Here is a 20,702-nt window from a genome sequence, read left to right on the forward strand (position 1 = left end):
GATGCTGGGGCCATGCTAGGACGCTACTGAAGACGGTCCATTTCAATGAGTCTTTAGGGCTGGTGAGAACGGCGAGAAAACTTTTTTTTTTTTTGCAGCGCATGTGCTGATAGTTCATCTTTTCTTTTTGTTTGAAAGAGAACGAGACCACCTTTGATTTTTTGTTTCAGAAATATTAGCTGCGAAAGGCATTACGTAATGAGGTACAATTGGAATTTGTTACCACAATACAAATTATTGCGTATTCTGTTTTTCATCGTAATTTTCAAGAGAAAAATGAAAAATGCATCGCAAACGCAATAACTCAGCCAAACGAACTTCACATTGTGCTGCCTTTCAAGTAAGCCTTCGCCAATGAGCCCTAAGTTTATTTAAAAAATCACCAACTCGCTCACAATGACCGGTATCTGCGTTCGTTAGTGGTTACAGCGAAGCTAATTTTATGACGCAGAAATCTTGGAACCTCTCGATTTTGTTCTGCTCTTCTAGCACTCAAATAAATATGGCGCTCATATTTCGGTTTTATCAGCGAGACGCCGAACTATGTCTTCAGGAGTGTACGGGATTATTTTACTGTTTCCATCATGTCTTAGGTTAGAAAGGGCTCATATCTCTCTACGTCGTTTGTCGGTCCATGACACTAGTCGTGAAGGCCGGCTACCTTGGAGCGTATTTCGCTTGTCGTCGACAAGAAATTCGATGACGCTTTGTCGCTTTGCTTTTGAGTTTTGCCGACGTAGTAGATAAAGAAAGTAGCCTTGATAAAGCACATGGGCTACTGTGAGAGCCCGCTTCTCTAGGTCAGCAATAGGTCGAAACTTATCTATGAGGTGCACCGATGTTCTTACAAGCGCACATAGTGTGCGCTGGAGTTACGAGACTGTGTTGTTCATGTTAGACGAGCTCAGAAGAATATGATAATATGGAGGGCGCAGTTGACGAAGGTAACATGGATGAATATGTAGGCACTGTGGGATCTCGCTTTAGAGAAGCACAATGAAATTTTACAGTGACTGCATACAGAAGTACGCTAATGTTAGTATTCCATGCAATGCAGACATCACACGGATTTCCCTGCACGTCCCTTACTGAAAAGCCTGTGTCGTTGCAACCGTGCTCAGTTATTGACATTTGGATGACGCAATTGCTCCGCTGTTCCACACAAATAATTGCCTTCATACAAGAAGATTACTCTGATGCCTTCTTAATATGCTTAAAGGGAAGCTGAAACGATTTTTTGAGAATTCGAGGTTATTCAAGAATTCGAATCTATCAAACTTCTAGATAAAGCATGAAATGTATTTTTGCACTGGCATTTAAAATGACGTCATAATCATCGATTAAAACCGCGACGGTGATTCGGCTTCTTCTCACTACGCTGGAGGAGTGCGGGGAAACTGGGCAGTGACGTCATTGTTGCCGAAATTTAAGATGTCCGCTGCTTACGCCTGCATGCTGCTGTGTGTCGTCAGATGGCGCCAAACAATGCATCGTGAGCTTCACCTTCGTTGTCGTCGGTTTTCTTCCATGGAATAACCGTTTCTTCGCTGTAAACGTAGTGCCGTCATACGTGACGTCATTAACGGGGCCTCTGCCCGTCGCTGTGCACTTCAGAGAAGCCTGAACGCCGACTACGACTTTATTCGGCGATTACGCCACCATTTTAAATGCTAGAACAAAACGATTTCGCAGGCTTTACGTGCACGTTTCGCACATTCGGCAACCTTGAACTCATCGAATTCTAAAACCGCTTCAGTAGCCCTTTAAACCGAAGCGATCCTCACTTCTACTGCTTATTCTACTCATTCATATTTTGCTAAGCTACACGTTTACGCTTGCAAAGACATCGGTGGTGCTCTGTCACCCAAAGGAGCTTGGATCTATAATGTTATCCCGGTGAAGAGGTCCCCCATAATAGCTCATATCCTCTATTGAGGCTATCTTCTGTATGAACTTCGTAGGCGAAACTTATGCGTCGACGAAGCGTTGTCTCAGACTACCAAATCTTTTCTCTGAAGTAACACCCTAGTTCACCGACCGCTGCGAACACGTAGTTCTCCTTTTCACAGAAAAAGCTGCCTTTGCGGCTTGCTATCTCTATGCAATGCAGCGCTTCCTTGCTGCTGAGTTGGCTACACTCTCGGGGCTTGTCGGTGTCGCCTGATAGCAGTGACTGTTACCGAAGCCGAGTCAAGGCCGACTCAGCGGCAAGACCCCACACTATGTTCCTTGTCAAACGAGGTGAAACAACTCAGTCGCAAAGGTTTAGCAGCACCTAAGACTGTAAAGCAGCAATGACAAAAACTTGGGGGCCTTTTTAAAAACATCCTTAAAGGATAAAATGTGATAGCACTTAAGTTGCCTTCTATAGTGTCAACAATGAGTGTCATGCTCTTATTGCAATTTCCCACAGAAACTCCGATTGGAACCAGTTCTATTGCCCTTATATGGTACGCATTGTACGCATTCAAGAATTTTCGAGTACCTTCGATTGGATTACCATATCGGAGTATCCTAATCCGAGCCACTAATTCACCTTAATTTATTTTCTGGCGTGGTAAAACTTCCATTGTTTTGAGGGGTTCTGTGAAATATTTGTGTTTGGGCCCAATTGAAAATTTTTAGGGCCCTAAAAATTTCAAATCTGAGGATGATTGCTCCACTGGTGATCACGCGCTGTTGACGACGTCACAACGGTCTCAATTGTATTCGTAGTTACCAGGGAGTATACATACAACATACTACTGGCGCAGTAGTGAAGCGGTGGTGTGGCTTTTTAAATGCACCATTCTATGTGAGACAACTCAGTATGTATTGGGAGGTCAGATAACCTTATGACAGCGTTCTTCGAACCTAACTGCTGCCAACTGCACAAACGGTAAGTTCCTCCCTTTCCACAACGAGACATTGTACTGCCATTTACTGTGACTATGCGGCTGTCACTAATTTATGCAATTCTGAGAAGGAACTGCTACTCAGACTTGTATCAACACTCTGTACTTGATGAGTCTATTGCTGGAAAATACGCACCTTACTATGACTCAATTTTTTCGCTTGCATGTCCCTCGACGTTCGGGAAGAAGTCAGGCGGGTCCGTCTAGCGCGTCTCCTCCTTCACGTAAAGATAAACGACTCTATGGGACACGCCCACACCATAGGGCTTCGCTTCTTCAAAGCTGATGTATCGCTAGAATGCTGAGCTGCAGTTTGTGTTCCCACTTCTTTCCAGGGGCGCGCACTACGCAACCGGTAGCTGTCACACAACGCTTGTGCGAGCTGAATTCTCCCTGACGTGAAGTAAGGAACAGACGTGGTGCTCCTATGAATGAAAAAGGCTTGGGGTCGCCGAACAGTACGCACCGTAGAACCACCGTTCGTGAGTTGCGACGAGCACTACAGCGAGACTGTTCGGTCTGCAGAGTTGCTGCTCTGGGCGCCAAACAGGATGAGAACGAGAGCAACTCTGGAAGCTGTTTTCGCGAAGGGCCACCGCAGTTGCTCACATTCCCTGTGAATACTTAAAAGGTTGTTGTGTGCATTTATATTAAAATTGCTGTTAAGATTCCTCGTCGTGTTGCAGTCTCTCATATGCAATCCTCAATGGTGCGTATTTACCATTAAAGAAAGTGTATATCTTCAGCCTCCTGCAGCATACAGGACTGTGCTTCTGTTATACCTCCTACTGTATCTCACTCAGTATTTGTTGGAGACTGGTAAGAGCTGGGCGCCGAACGGCCATTCTTATTCTCGCTCGGCGGTTGTGTTTTGGTGAAGGCTGTCGTTTCAAATCCAGGTTTTCTGCGTACGACCGGAATGTGCATGCTATAAGTAGCTGGTCACCTCAGTGCGAGGCAGACATGCAAACTTACAGGCACAATTTGAATTTCTTTGCTTTCTGTCTTTGGGACTTCAGATATCTTACAGCAAAAAGCTGTTATAGAACTGTTTCCTCGGAATGGATACACCAGCCCTCCCCTCCGGTGTGGCTGGCATGACGCCACAGCCGAGTAGCAACAGCTAACGAGCGGAGGGTTAGCCGAGTAGCGGCGCGGGACTAGAGCAGTGTCATCCCCCTGCGGTGCCTACCAAAAAAAAAAAAAAAAATCTTGGGACGTTCTACACCACATTATAAGAAGGAAACGCTATAGCATCTGGAATTTGGGCAACCTCGAAATATTCCGGAGGACCTCCAAAATTCTTGAAGAAGGGCCATCCCAGAAAATGGAATAACGTGGATACGGGTTGATTCATTGGTGAATTAAGGTAGATTACTTGAAATTACTTCTGCATTAGAGCGGTTTTGTGGGGATTAGATGGTAGATATTAAGGGAGAGTGGGTCGGGCTGGTATAATCACATATCATAATCCAATGGAAGGTACTCGAACATTCTACTCATCAGATTTTCAAATTTAGCGGTGCTGATGGGGTCCTTATCTTCTTGATCAATCAGTTGATTCGTTAAGGAGAACCCCTGTTGCAAGACAATTGCTATCGCATTAATATGCAGGGTGCCTCCCCTAAGACTCAAAAAAATTTTTTTAATGGGCTTTTTGAGGTACAAGGGCGCTTTTTTCGGCATAGGAGTGTCAGTGGAGTAGAACATCAGAATACAGCGAAGACGTGCTAACTAGCAGACTGGTTAACTAAAATTTAATAGTTAACTTTATAACTATTACGCTTAGGCTTCTTAATTATTCGCAGGCGTGTAGACCACCGTAATATCTATATCAGTTTTTACAATTTAAATGCGCGGTTACCCTCGGCGCTGTGGCCCAACAAATATTGTATTGGCTACTTCAACGATTTACGTGCACTGGACAGCTTGCTTTGCCTGCAATCTTCTCGAAAGCGCATGTATTTTGGCGCCATGTAGCCAACATTTGTTAGGCCACAGCGCCGAGGGTAACTCTGTTTTCGAAATTCTAGAAATTGATATGGATATTACTTACGGTGCGCTGCATCCCTCTCTGTAGTTAAAAAGCCTAAAGTAATAGTTCAAAAGTTTATTTAGTACTCAATAACCAGTTTGCTATACACCGTCTCCCAAGATGTTTGCAGCAGTACGAAAGGTGGAGCTCTCTCGTCCAATCAGAATGGCGCTCACTACATTAGTGTGTTCCTATGCGCCAGTCGCCCCACAAATTACTGATAGGTGGCTCCATCCAAGTGAAAGAAAGCGTACTAATATTAGCTTCTTTCTACCTCTAGCAGGTGGCACTTGATATTTTTTTATTCTTTCATCTATTTGTTTTTGTAAGGCGGGCGCCCGTTCTAAACGGACTGGCTCCACTTGTTTTTGTTTTTTTTTTGTCGCCACTGATTAGTATCACTTTCTCTGTTGTCACGGTAAAGTTGTTTTCAATGTTCCTGTCATGTGTATATAAATTTATTTATTCCAGTGTGGTCACTACACTATTAAGCTGGGTCGAATGGCGGCCGGTGAAGCCGAATGTCAATGGTGGCGAAATGCAAAACAAGACCCTGCGCTGCGCGAAAGTGAACGCACACGCGGTCAGAATTAATCTGGAGCCCTCCGCTACGGCGTCTGCCATATCTCATGAGAGATGATGTCGTTCTCATTTTTCTTACTCTCACTGCGAAAGTACTCGATGGTCCCGCATTTTACGAGCACGTTATCACGTTAAAGGGGCTCATCTCATCACAACTCTATTTAGCATTGCTGGTTGTGTCGTCCTCCAAGTTGACAATAATAGCCGGTCCTTGGTCAAGAACATTGTCGATGATGTGGTCCAGTTTCCACATCACATCTTCCTCACTGATAACACGCTGCACGTAATTCTTTCATTTCTCAGCAGTCATTTGCATGATGCCTTGCCAAACCAGAGGTGCCGCGTCTTGGAGCTTAAATGTCTCGTTTTGTCTGGCCACAAAACCCTCGACATCGCTCCAAACAAGCTCCATCGGGTTCAGTTGGCAGTGGTAGGGTGGCAGGTGCACAACGAGATGGCCAGCAGCTTCGGCGATGCAGTCCTCACGGTATCGGTCCTCACCTGTGTTCACGTTGTTGACAAGCTTCATGAGCTGGGCCTTCATCATGTCGCGGCTCCACGCGACAACTTTTCCGGACAGCCAAGTCTGTATGTCCTTTTTTGAGGATACTCATCCGCCACACTTTATCTATCCTGCTTCACAGAATGATATGGTCGTGTGCGTGCGTGCGTGTGTGTGTGTGTGTGTGTGTGTGCGTGCGTGCGTGCGTGCGTGCGCGTGTGTGCTTGTGTGCTTGTGTGCGTGTGCGTGTGCGTGCGCGTGCGCGCGTGTGCGTGTGTGCGCGCGTGCGTGCGTGCGTGTGCGTGCGTGCGTGCACCTCTGGGTCATCAGCATGCTGTGTTCGCCGGTGTCTTGGTTTACAGGCCTTTTCGCGTTGCGTCACCATCGAAATACAGCCGCCGCCGCATGAATATGCATATACCGGGCTTAGTCCTCAGCACCAAGGCGGATTGTTGTGGGTGCGACGAGGAAGTCAAAGGCCACACAGCAGTTTTGCTGCACCGTTAGCCTTTAAGCTTCCTAAGAGCTGTGGACACCCGGCATCAAGACACACGTGCGCTTGGTTAGCTGATATTTTATCTAGAAGATATACCTCTCGTGCATGTGACTGCGTGCGGCAGACCTGCGGCGGAGCAACCTTCTTATCCTCGTTTCAGTTCGCGATGCTTACACGTGCGGGTCAAAAAGCTCCGGAAAGTCGCCGCTTTTGTGTAGTGCTCCAGTGATAACCTTTGAACGCCATGAATGCTTACTGCCGTAGTCCGATTAAAAGAGCGCTCAATTGGTTCGTGCTTCTGTTTGCTAGCCTTGAGAGGCATTGGGGATGCAGGGTTCAGGGCACGAGCGAGGTCACCAGAGACACACCGGTCACAAGTACTGGTTCCAAGAGGTCTCTAACTTCGGGGGTTAAAGGATTCGAAGAAGCGCCCAGGATACCTTCGTCACCACTAGTCGGATTCTCGTGGAGAGACTGGAGTGCGACAGGTAAGAAATTTTCACCGTGATTATTAGCGTTTGCTCTATTTCATTCATCTCTTTCAACATCGTTTTTTTCGCACCTTACTGTTCATCTACTACCAGGCTTCTCCCCTGCGCAAGCCTTCACGTGATTATTCGAAGCGTGGATGAGAAGCCCATTCTAGTAATTCCAGACAAGTGCTCCTCTGTTTATGAAAACGCACTGTCATCAGAACACCTCATGGTATTGCGGAATCTTGATCAATGTATTATTTCGCTGTTTTCATGGAAGGCCGAGTGAAGGTCAAAGACGCTTGGTTATATCCGGCACCCCTCCAGAAATTGTGTTTTAAAATGTCTTTTTGGTAACATGAATATATGAGCAAGGGTTAGAGCGGGATAGTGACATTTACCACCCCTCGTTTTAGCAGCAGAAAAAAAAAACACACGCCAAAACTGACCTGTAAGCTTAGCATGCCAGTGAAACAAGGCACCAGCGTGAAGAGACGACGAAAGGAGAGCCCACATCTCCAACGATTGTATTATTGTACGTTGTGCCTGCTCTCTTCCTGGTTCTTTGGTTTCTTCGAGCTTTAATTTCTCAAAAGCAACCTACCACCAGCTGTGTTACAGAACACAAGCTAGTCTATGCTGTATTGACTAACATTGTCGAATGCCCGCGAATCCTGATAAGTTCTGTTGCGAAAGCAACACTACTGGAGCGCCGCTCGGCTCGTCGCGTATGCTTGTGGCGGTGCGGCTACCAAACGACCTTGAATCGCCGTTGCCTAGCAACCGCTTCCGCTGCGCTCCAACAGCTGCGCTCCGAGCTTACCCGAGTTGCTCGGGTGAGCTCGGGTAAGTTCGCAAGAGCGTAGCGCCAGCTGCGCGAGAGGTTTCTCGGGAAGAGCAACATGGGTCGCACAAAGCCTACGGGTGGCTGGGATAGAAACAACCACCTGCCAGTGCAGTAGAACATCTCTTAACCGCTGCGCCACTGCGCTGGTAGTGGTATATGAGGACTCGCCGCCATCTATGCATGTTAAATAGAGAATGAAAAATTCTGCATACATGTGCACCCCCCGTCAAAAGTATACGGCCCAAGGGGTTTGCTTCTGGGGCCTGCTGCATACCTCGTTATGAATCCTCAGCTACCGTAACCTCTCAAAAGACGAACTTATTTGCATCCTCAATCCTCCCAAACTACGGACTGCTAGATGTGCTAGGGAGCCCCGCTAAACAGCTTCGAAGCAAACCCCTTGGGCTCTATACTTTTGACGAGGGCTGTACATTCACCCTCTACTGGTATCGTGTCGTGCTCTTAAGGCGGAGCTTATTTGCCCCCTCCAATTGAAGAATGAACACCTGCTTTCGCACGCGTTCTCGGTTTAACTACGTTAAACCCCCATCAGTTTTTTTATATGTGTAATGCTTTGAACACTTCGACGGTTCTTACATTAATCCATGCTGATTCTTTCACCTGAACTCACATCTGAATTCTTCGGCTCGCAGGAGAGAGCAGCTATGGACCATACGAGGCTGGCATTGATCTGTACCGTAAGCATGGTCCAATCGTGGTTCAGAAACTCCCCGGACGGCACTTTCTTGTCCACCTGTTCAGTGCCAAGGACTTTCAGACGGTTTTTCAAGAGGAAGGGCGAACCCCTTTTCGCATCGGAATGGCGGCGTTAAAGGAGTATAGAGAAAGGACGTCTGTGGAGTACACTCAGGCTAGTATTCTCCATATGTAAGTATGACTTGCCATGTCACGGTGTTTTTTGTCCTGTCCTTCCTCGTGTAGCTAGGATGCTTCAATGACTAAGAACTCCTAAGGGAAGTGTGTTCTATCAGTTGCCCTGTAGGCTACTGTGTCTGGAGAATGCTTATTGTCACAGTCGTGAGTGAGCTACTGCGGCATATCATGAATAAAATCCGCTCAACCGCTGTGCTTCGGGTTCGATTTACTGTAATAACCGGCGCAATATCTTGGTATACGTTGCTGTGTTACTTTTTCTGGCCATGCTTACATCCTTCGTTCTTATATTATCGCTCCTGCTCGACTGTGAGGCAATTGCAAAGCAGGTAACATTCCGAAACAATGTTCACATCGTAATTTAGTGGTAAGAACTGACGCATATGTATCCGATTTCAAAATGGCCTAAAATCTGGCTACAAGGTGTGCTGTGCGACACGATGTCATAGAAGAATTTGCTTTCAGGCATCCTTTTTGTCTTACCTTTCTCCCAGCCTCTGTTAACCTAGTTCTGTTAACATAGGGCCTCTGTTAACATAGGGCCAATAGTGCGCTTCGTATTGACGTAACCATTGCTTTTGAAATGTTGCCCTTTAGAACATATTAACGCCAGTCCCTGGTATCTCTTAACAACAACTCTATCGTAGCACATGAATTGCAAATGTATTTCTTATCTTTACAACAATTCACGCAACTGAGTCCCCGGGGTCGCGTGATTCCTCTTTTGCAATCCGGGTCTAGTAACCTCAGTGTTGGCTCTGCGTGATTCACAGACTAATAGGACCGTAGAGAAAGCAGCTGTTTGAAGGGAGAACTGAGCTAGACTAAAGAATCTAACTTGGAGCCAACCATTGCTTAAAAGCGCTGTTATACGGAGTCAGAGTACGTGTGATTATAAAATAAGCAATGAGCAATTCTTCAAGTGGGAAGATTTGGTGGCACTCTTTCACTGCAGATTAATGTGCCTCATTTTAAAAATTAAACAAAACATGCTACTCGTGCAAAACCTATAGGTGCTGAATAGTCATTTCGCTCCTTCCCGTATTTTTTTCTCCTTTCGTGATTGCGTACAGCTGTTCGAGTAGTTAAAAATTGCACTCTGTGAAAAAATACCAATATAATGAGAGTTTCGAAATGGCTGAATTATTTCTGCTGTAGAGAGTGAGAGGTTGAGATTGTTGTTAGCTAGAAGTGTGATCCGCCTTCCATTAAATCTGTCGGCATTTGTCCCACTGTACCCACGCATTTGAAATTATTGAAATACAAATGTTCACGACACAGTCATTTGAACTAGCCGAGCACACGATAACAGAAATATTCAAGTTATCACTCTCTCATTGAAGCCAAGAGGAAAGGTTACCACGCAAATGTCTGCAAGTCATTTTTTACATGTGTGGCAGCCGAAGAGTTAGGAAGGAGGATTTTCACCTTCTACTACGACCACTTAGAGATACGATTTCTTCTGGACTAAGATATGAAGATGTCGTGGCATGCAGCGGTCAAGCGAGAGGTAATATACAGGATCGTAGCACCACCCTGAAATATTATTGCAAGATAGTACATACATTTGGCTCTTCCGCTCTCATCAATGACGGCAAAGATTGATTTATTTGTCAATTTACATGCATTTTGCTCTGAAATATATGAAACCCAACCTACTTAAAAACCGTATATTTGTTGTTTTCAGAGGTTTCCGAGTGTGCACTTTGGTCATTAATGTTGCAGTCTACTGCGTTGTTGTGGCTGCTAATGAAGCAATGAAAACTAAACTTTCCAGGCAGGGAGAGCAGTGGCGCACCATTCGATCCGCTACGCAGCAGCACGTCCTTAGGAACCACGCCGTAATGTCGTATGTTGCAGCCATAGACTTGGTAGCTGAAGACTTCGTCAGCCTTGTCGACAACTTCTCTGAAGACGACGCAGAAATCGAGGACTGCTTTTATCTTTTACGTCGGTGGGCCTTGGAGAGTAAGTAAAACTGACAGGAGCATGCTGAACGAATTTATGACCTCCTTAATTTACAATTTGGCCTTATTCCCTTGCTCTCTATAGCGGTTTTGCCGATATGCATAAGAGGCACGGCCGGAAATAGCGCGGTCCTACATTTTGCGAGTGTTCAGTCAAGTGTATTTTGTATTGAAGCGTTGGCATATTAAGAGGGGGCTCAAGAATACGAGATTGATATCAGAGAGATACATTTACTGTTAAAAGACATTCATAGTTGTGTTTTACATTATTGTAAAGAATCCCGCTATTTGTACTGTGGCCGTTCTGGAGGCTGAGAGGCAGCCGGTATATCGACTACAACCTTGTCTGCTGCATGTAGAAGAAGCATCTCCTGAATTTTATACCGATGCCGCAAATTCAGCCATAACCATATTCAGATGTCTCGGCTTCTCACTGTGTCACTAGTTTGGCTCGACTTTTCATACCTTCTATTCCATTAAAAAATTCCCTGACACAAAACTTTTGAACCATTTGCATATTCTGACAGCTTGTCCTGATGTAGCATAAATCTATTAACAATGCTGATTAGTATATCTTGACACTCTTATTATTTTTCCTAGGCATCACTCTAATATCTCTAGGCGTTCGTCTGGGGTGCCTCCAGTCAGCTTATCTGCATCCTTCGGGAGACTGCGCATCTATACTGAAGGACAACATGACATCGATGCAATGCTTGCAGGCGTTCAATACCCACTTCCCGTACTACCGCTTCTTTCCAACTTTGAAATGGCGAAGATTTGAACGCGCCATGGACGACTATACAGTGTAAGAACACTGTTCTACCTTACGGATAACAAAACTTTTGTTGTGCGCTCCAGTAGGGAAGTCTGCTTATATGGAAGTTTCATGAAAATTTGCTCAGTGTGGAGTAGCAGGCCAGGATGATGTTTACACCGGCCCCTCTATCAGCTTTTCTTCAGATGAGAGTTTCCTCACTATCTCTTTCCATTAAGCCTGACCTGTGACCTACAGTTGCGTTCGCAAAATATAGTTTCTCTTGCGAACAGAATAAACTGGGATGCCGTGTAAAAACGAACAGCTACCTTGAAACCCTGCCTGAAGCCAATGCTGTATAACTCCGACATCATTTTAGCCAACTAAAAGCAAAGCTTTAATAGCGGACGGCGTATGCGGCAGCTCGTGCGTATGAAAAATGTTTTTGCATTTTGAAAACATGCTTGTTGCACAGGTTTGTGTGTATAGAATGGCTACCAGCAGACGCAGGAATGAACACGTAGGACAACTATTCTAAAAAGAAATAAATGAAAGAGAACATTGTGAGCTTGTTTAGTCAGACTGACTCTTTTATAGCCCGTTCGCTCAATTGAAGTATTTTTTCCAAAGCACTTCTCGTAGGTAATTCTTTTTATTACAATTATAAGCCATAAAAAATAAAATCTCAGAGTTTTGTGAAAAAAAAAAAGATTCCTGACTCCAGGCTGAAATAGCAGCCGATTTATACCCTAAATGTCTCACAAATATGCACGACGGAACAAAGAAATGCTCCTTCATAAAGTCGGCATTTCAAGAATAGCAGTTCAAACCTGTAACTAAGGTACAGGTCTAACAACTCAAAAGCTTATAACAAATTTATTGTGATTGCCCAGAATAACATAAAAATGGCTGCTAACCGATTAAAATATGTTTGGTAGTTTGTATTTAACGCAAGCTAATACTAAGCACCAACTTTGAATGCTGACAACATTTATCACGCTCCAAATGAGGACAGCAATGTTTCTGCACGTCTTATTTCTTGCGCTTTTTTTTCTTGCCATCTGCAGATTCGGCTGCGGGTGCTCTGAGTAGTGCTTCCTAAAGGCGCCTTGGCACCAGAGCTGCAGTTCGGGTTCACACGCAGTTCACTTATCCAGTACTCAGACTCGTGAAAATGAGGTTATCAGTGCTACGTCTTTTTAATGAGGCTTCCACAAATGTCTTTCGGCAATAGCCTCCGAAGTGAGCAAGATACCTAAATTAAAGAATCCAGTGAAGTCTTTACGGACTGAATGTGCACCAAGGCTGCATGTTTAACCATAGTAGACGAATGCGGACTGATTGTGCCATTTTAGTGCAGTGTAGCATGTACATGAAGCTTGGAAAATGCATGGCTTGGCAGTTTACTTCAATTAAAATCCCATCGCTGCTACCAGAAGCCAGACCATGCAATTGTGTTCAGAAGCAAGATGACAAACTCTAAGCCACCGCGGTGGGCGGACATCAAATATGCCTGTATCTCTTTCACAGCGATTTGTGTGCAGGGCTGAACCGCTTATGGGGCGTAGAACCTGCCATTAATTATTCTTTTAGGACAAATTAATTGCTCTAACCAGTCTTTTTGTTTGTTATCTCGTTAATTGTGAATTTACAGGCTAACGCAATCCTATACGTGTCCCTCTTCCAGGCGGATAACTAGACACATCATGGACGCTGCATCCCGCTTTTCTAGTGGTGGACGTAAGCCTTGTAGTGTCTTGGAGAACATGCTTTCGGACAATCAGCTAGAGTGGGCAGACACAGTGCCTTTCACCAGAGACCTCATTCTCGGTGCCGTCGAAACTGTGAGCATAGTTTCGCCATCACAGCTCCTGCAGAGCAGGACAAAATTTGTTAGCTAAAAAAAATTAGTGCACAAAATTCTTACATATATGAGTAACCTTAAAAGATGTTCACTATTAACCAGTATATATTTATTTACCAGTTAATGGTTTCGTAATGGGAACATTCGAGTGAAGATAAACTTCAACCTTGATAGACATCTTTAGGCCGCAGTAATCAGCCAGTGAATGCCGAATGGCCTCTTGCCGGTAAGTTTAAAGCGTCAGACGAATGTTGCGCGCTATTATCCGGCGATACTATGCAAATACGGTTAACGGTCTAAACGAAGTTGATAGTGACATCATAGGAACGTCCTAGATTACCACCTTTTCGCCATCCACAGTATGAAAACCTACACTAACGGAGAGAGCAGCCATTTATTTACAAAGTTTAGCAAGCTTTTGAAGCCTCCGTCATGTAATCGGTCACCCTTCGAAGACGAAGTACTTATTAACTTCATATTTACTTTCTCAATAAAAAAAACTTCGAAATATGAACTGAAACTACGCTGCTCCTGCTCTGTTGTCGCATGTTTACCACAATATTCGCTGGTCGCCTTACCGGAAAGATTTTGCTTGTACTTCAGACTGCTTCAGTGGCTACAACCTGCTTGCTCAATCTCGCCAAACATCCGGAAATGCAAGAAAAAGCTCGAAATGAAGTTTTTGCTGGAGTAGGAAAAGCTGCATTTCCTATCTGTACAGAACACTTGGAATGTTTGCCATACCTGAATGCTTTCATCAAGGAAAGTATGCGGTGAGTATTCTAACTTTTCATGAAACCTTGCAGCTGTTCTCACGTTGTAAATCCTGCAAACTGCCTGATAAATGTAAGCACCTCTATGCTATCGTCTTTCTAGTATGAGTTCACCCTTGCGGATTTCTCTGTGGGTTCTTTTACACTTGCACCAGTCTGTGTGTGCGTGTGTGCGCGCGTGCGTGTGTGCGTGTGTGCGTGCGTGCGTGCGTGCGTGTGTGCGTGCGTGCGTGCGCGCGTGCGTGTGCGCGTGCGTGTGCGTGTGTGTGTGTGTATATATATATATATATATATATATATATATATATATATACACACACACACACACACACACATATTCAGGACACAAATCACTTTCTCAGAGTGGTATCTAACCTCAAAATTCCCAACCAAAGCTTCTTGGTTACAATGGATCTGACATCTTTATATACAAATATCCCCACCCAGACGGCATACGCGCGACAGTGGATGCATACTTGAGAACAGATCCCCCCGTTCATCTTGATGAGGAAACTCTCTCTGCAATCCTAGGCTTAGTCATGAACTACAACAACTTTGAATTTGAGGGAAGACACTGTCTTCAGGTCAACGGCACGGCGATGGGAACAAAGATGGCTCCGGCCTACACAAACTTATTCATGGCAGCACTGGAAACAAAATTCCTTGACACTCAGTCCTTGAAACCACTCCTTTATAAACGTTTCCTGCACGATATTTTTTTCATTTGGCCGCACGACGAAGCCAGCCTCTTGGCATTCATAGCGAGGTATAACGCATTTCATTCTTCCATATCGTTCACTCACAGCATCTCCACAAAATTTATAAACTTTTTGGACGTTCAAATAGAGAAAAAAGGCAGCGTGCTTAGGACAACCCTCTACAAAAAACCCACTGACAGCCAGCAGTACCTACATTTTAAGAGCAGCCACCCACGGCACTGCAAACCGGCATACCCTACTCACAGGCTCACAGATACCGACGGATTTGCTCTGAGCTCGAAGACTTTGACCGCCATGCTGAGCAGCTAAAAACAAATCTTTTACTTAAGGAATATCCAGCGTCCATCGTCGATGACACTATCCTGAAAGCTCGTGGTTTAGACAGGAATAAAATACTAAATTCCCCAAAATCACGGGATAGTGAAAGGCCAAGCAACCTTATTCTCACGCATTCATCTAACATTCCACGTGTTAATAGTATCCTATCAAAACATTTTAATATTATCTAGCAATAGAGTCACTTGTCTCTCATTTTTAAAAAACCACCAAGAGCAGTATAACTGCGCAGCAGGAACCTGAGGGACATTTTAGTCAAGTCCAAAACAACGCCCAGCTCCAAGCCGAGTCCTGGATGTCAACCGTGCCGTAAGCCACGCTGCAAGGTTTGCAGTCATATGCAGACTACAACCATCGCTAAAGACACATTCTCCGATTTCACCTTCAGGATTAGGGAAACCCTAAACTTCGACAGCGCGAACGTAGTGTATATGCTACACTGCAGTGTGTGTGGCATGGAATACATCGGTCAAACGGACACACCGTTCAGGCTGCGTTTTAACAACCACAAGGCCCATACTCACGCGCTGCCAAATCTTCCTTTTTCCAAGCATCTGTGTCTACCCCAGCATGCATTGGAAAACATTCACGTCATCCTTCTCCAATCGGGTTTCCAAACAAGTCGCCAAAGAGAACAAAGAGAGTCGTATTCTATACATAAATTTTGGACACTAACACATGGAATTAATGAAAACTTGGGCAGTTTCGCCTTGCTCAAAAGCCTAACTAGCTAGAACAATTTGAACGTCTGGAATCCCTTCTCTTCCATGAAGCCTGCACTCTCCGGGGTCCCACGTCCCCATTCTTATTTTTCTTATTTTTTTATTTTCTAAACGTATTTACTCTTTAGGTTCCTTCTCACCCGTCCTTTCGGCCCCTTCTTTTGAAGAACCAGTCTGTACTCGAATTCCTTCGCGACGAAAAGCACGAAGGGAATGGCCTACTGTGGGACGGACGCCACGGCACTCGGCTGCGGGATCGGGTTCCCACACGGCGTCTGGCCGGCCGCCATGCCTCCCTCGACCGCGGCGCCGCGCTTCCGCCGTGCCGATCACGGGCTTGTCTTCAACAGCTCTAAATGTTGTGGCTGACTCGTAACTCACGTTACAACGGTCCAAAACACCTGCACCGCTGGGGAGCGATCCGTTCTGTGATGTAATGTACTGTACATATGCATGCGTGCGCTTGTTTCTTTCTTCTTTTTTCTTTTTGTGTTTGTTTTTTGTTGTTTTCTTTGTGGTTTCGCTTTGTACTTTCCTTGTTAGAATATTGTTTTTGTTTATTCTGCTGGGTTCACCACCCACACCGAAGGGAGCTTCTCTCCAAACATTCTTGCTGGCGCCTTCTGAGAAGCAACTAGTTCCCTCCCTATCTATTTCTATAGCTTTGCTACCTAAGCCTCTGCCGTTGCCTTCCTATATTTACTTTTATTTTTTTATTTTTCAGTGTTCCTTTTGCTTCCTTTATTTTTATATTTTTATGTATAAATGTTTTTTCCCCTTCCCTGTCCTTCGCAACTCTCACCCTCTTCCCCCTAAATGGACTGGAGCACTTGCGTCTTATACCGACTTTGCGTCCCTTTCCTCTAACGGGAGAGAGAGTGGTTTCAGCTCTCCCTTTGCGTACGGTGCCTAGAAAATGAGAAATTGTGGTCTTTCGTGTGTATACCGTGAGGAAGGACGGTCCTCCGTTCGAAACTGTCGGTATTAAATGAAGATAATTACAAAGTTGTGACCCCTTCTATATATATCATATGCACTTCTTCTCTCATATGCATATATTAGTTAGTTAGTTAGTTAGTTATATTGATTTTAATCGCGCAAAAGCAACTGAGGCTATGATATATATATATATATATATATATATATATATATATATATATATATATATATATATATATATATATATATATATATATATATATATATATATATACAATAAAGACCCTTTGTTTTGTATACCATACTTAGTAAGTTGCAATTATGTGCTTCTTGTTTGGGGGCGATCCAGAGCTGCTGTAATGCAACTTGTCCTGTTTGTCAAGCAAGACGCCAGCTTCGGTGTTTGTATTTTGTGCATGCCATTCAGCGTCTCTCTTCTATTGGGCATTCACATTGAAATATCTTAAATTCCAGAACCGCCTGTTTTTTTTTTCTTATATTTGTGCAAGTGAGTTTTCCTGCTTCCATCCACTAGGTTGAATCCAGCCGTAACAGGCATCTTCAGGAAGGTAGACCATGACATTATTCTCTCAGGTTACATCATTCCTGCAAAGGTAGGCAGGTTTTGAAACTTACATACATTGCATCAGGATTGTATTCCTTTCGCCAATGGATTGGTTCTGCATATGCCAGCGGTGCTTCTGACATAATCATTTAAGCATAACGCATACAAGTACATCACTGCAACGCATGTCTGTGGTGAGTCGCTCTGTTATTAAGCTCAACAACTCGCATTAGTTCTTTCAACAGATGCACACGAGTGTGTGTGTTCTCTTCGGTCCTGTTCATTTAGCTCTTCGTTAATTCAAAATCTTCAGTCACCAACTCGCCCTACAATGAACCTTATTTAGTCTTTAAATGTCTTTACAGCGTCCTCCTGTCTTATTTATGTCATTGTTAATGTCATGTCCAGCATCAGTGTACTTAATTCTTAATAGCCACATTTGTGGGAAGTGTCGGAATAAAACGCGTAACACGGATCAAAATCTGGGATGTTCAAGGTGAGGACTGCGTTAGCGCAGTTAATTCAGACTCCTTTTGTAGAGAGGAGTATTTGCAGGGCGCTCATAAGCAGCCGGGTACGCAAGCGCTCTTAGCATACAGCGCGTGTACCCCTACTCAGTCCTTAACCCGATACCGGTATTATTCGCCTAAAGTCATAAGCATTTAATAGCCACAACTCAGCAATAGCTAAGGTAATGGTAGCGGCTGAGCATATATCGCTGAGTCAAGCGTAGTATCTGGAACTACATCAAGCTCAGAGTGGTTTGATATCCCCGTCCAACACTTTAATGAGTTCTCTTCCATGTTTATCTCATCATAGACTTCGGAACCTCATACCGTTCGTGGTACACTCCCAAACAAGATTCTTTGCAAATGCCTCCTCTGTCGTGCGTACTCCTCTTCCAAATACAAAAAAAAAATGGAGGCCACACGTAAGCTCCGCCTCAGTGGAATCGCTTTTTCTTAATTCTAAAAACTGATATGGCTATTTCTAAAGGCCGGCTACAAATCTCTAATTGCAGCTAGGCGCCCAAGCCGGCTAATTAAGAAGTTAATTTATAAAAAATTGTTTAACCACCTTACTACTTAAGACCATTCAGCAGGTTTCTGGCGTCCTCCAACACTGGAAATACTGTACTGTGCCGCAAAGGCGATATTTTTATCCCCAAAAGCCTATTTATAAAAATTTTTGAAAGTGTTCGCTGAAACACCCGGTATATAGGCTGGCTGCCTAACACGTAGTGTACTGTCACAGTCACACAAGCGCTTCACATGCACCCATAATCTCCGTACTGTTGGCCCCAGAAAGCTAAAGCAGTTCCGCTTAGGGACCACCTATCTCGTTAGAGTGCGAGCATTTATATGAACGCTCTCCTAAGTAATTTTCACAGCAACATAGACAACAACGCCTCAGGGCAACGCAACAAACAACGCTGTTCCGTGGCGCTCACGCCATTTCTTCATGACGGATCCCAGCTACGCCTCAGCACCGCTTAAATTTGTCGAAACTCGCCAACAGAGCGGCCTCAACATGCACTTGCATATGTTAATTGAAATGCAATTGCAGGTGGCCTTTGTCCTGGATGGGAATTAGTATATTTATGATGATGATGATTATGTTCCTGTTGTGACAGTTTTGCGGGCTCTGCGCTGTGGTAGCTGTTGTCGGTCAAACACAGTTCATCCTCGCCATTTGTTTGCCATTGAGTGCCCCTGATAGGACATGGTTGTCTCAATGTAGACGACATTGTTCCTGCAAAACCTGGTGGCCAGCCGACTGCCCGAGCACTTCAGCGAGCCCGACGCTTTCCGTCCTGAGAGATGGATCATGAGCGAACCAACGGCCGAAGGATGGGTACACAACACTTTTGCCTCATTGCCGTACGGCTCTGGCAAGAGGAGCTGCCTCGGCAGGCGGATAGCCGATCTAGAGCTCTGCATACTTCTTGCCAAGGTATCTATCAGTGTGAGCTCTATGCCTACATCCCGCAAATGTTATTAATCGATGTGGAAAATGAGAACAGCGGCTGGTTTAGGACAGTTGCGCTTACCCGCAACGTTGCCAAAAGCCACGAAAAGCCGAAGCCATGGCCTTGAAATGCGCTTGTCACTCAGCGGTAGGTATGAACTGTGAATAAAATTCTCGCCAAAACAGAGATTGATGCTGGGAAAAAAAGTAGAAAAATCTCCCTGCAAATCTTAGAGTTTGATAAATGTGGCATCAACCTTCTTGCCTTTCTGTAATGCTAATGGCTCATGTCTATGTTGGCACGTGTGTAGGGTTTAACATCCCAAAGCAAAATATGAGGAGAGGCTACGGCAAACGCCGTAATGGAGGACTTCGAATTATTTTCGACCACCTGGTTTTTTTTTTCTAACGTCCACTGACATCGCACAGCAGAGGGGCGTTGTTACAGTTTCTCTCTATCGAAATGTGGTCGCCCTGACTTGGATTGGGGCCTGCGTCCTTTGGCTTAGCAACACAATGCCATAGCTAGAAATCCGGATGGCGGGTCTCTGATTATTTGAAATTCTGTTGTCGTTGGACACTGAATGTTTCATGATTTTTTATTTACATAATAGCTGGACAGTGTTTATCCGAATGCACTGATAAAAGGCTTGCGGTCCAGAAAAAATTACACTCCTTTACCAGCGTCAGCAATTTCAAACTTAAGAGCGAAAAGCGGAACCTGCATATTCAGAGACGCGCCCAAAAAGGGAGCAATAAGCTCCTGAATTTGAGTTTATTGCTCTTGAAATAATTGAGTATATTGAGGAAAAATATACAGCCTCAAATCAAAAGCGCGGTGGGACATTTTCTCATTAGTGAAATATGTAACTTGACAGAAACGACTGTGGATGTCAGACGCAAGCATAGTTACTGAAAGAAACGATTGTTAAGAGTACATTGTGATAGCATTAGAGATCCTTCCCGCGAAAATTTTCTTTCACTTCAGTCTTGCACTGAAAGAATTATCCTCAGTGGTGTGTAGGTAGCGCGCCCGGATTGCGACCCCAAAGTCACCAATTGAATAGGCTCCCAAAACGTCGCCGAGTGGCACTGTTGCGCCTGGTATCAAGTGCCATCTATGGAAGAAAAGTAGAAACTGGGACGCTGACTGATGGCCGGGCTAGAGGAGCGACGCGCGTGCTTCGCCTGCCCCTCTAGCCTGGCCATGGCTGACTGCTGCGCAATCTACTTTAGCCACGCTTTCTTGCACGCGCGCTTTTGTTGCGAATGCAACACTACGCGAGTCGCCGAGCCATTTTGCGGAGCTTACGAAAGGCCATACTGTGCATGCGCCAGGAGCAGTGACGTCACACGGCGCACAGCTGGCGCT

This window comes from Amblyomma mixtum, chromosome 6, assembly GCF_055824585.1.
Source record: "Amblyomma mixtum isolate Tamu chromosome 6, ASM5582458v1, whole genome shotgun sequence".
NCBI lineage: Eukaryota > Metazoa > Arthropoda > Arachnida > Ixodida > Ixodidae > Amblyomma > Amblyomma mixtum.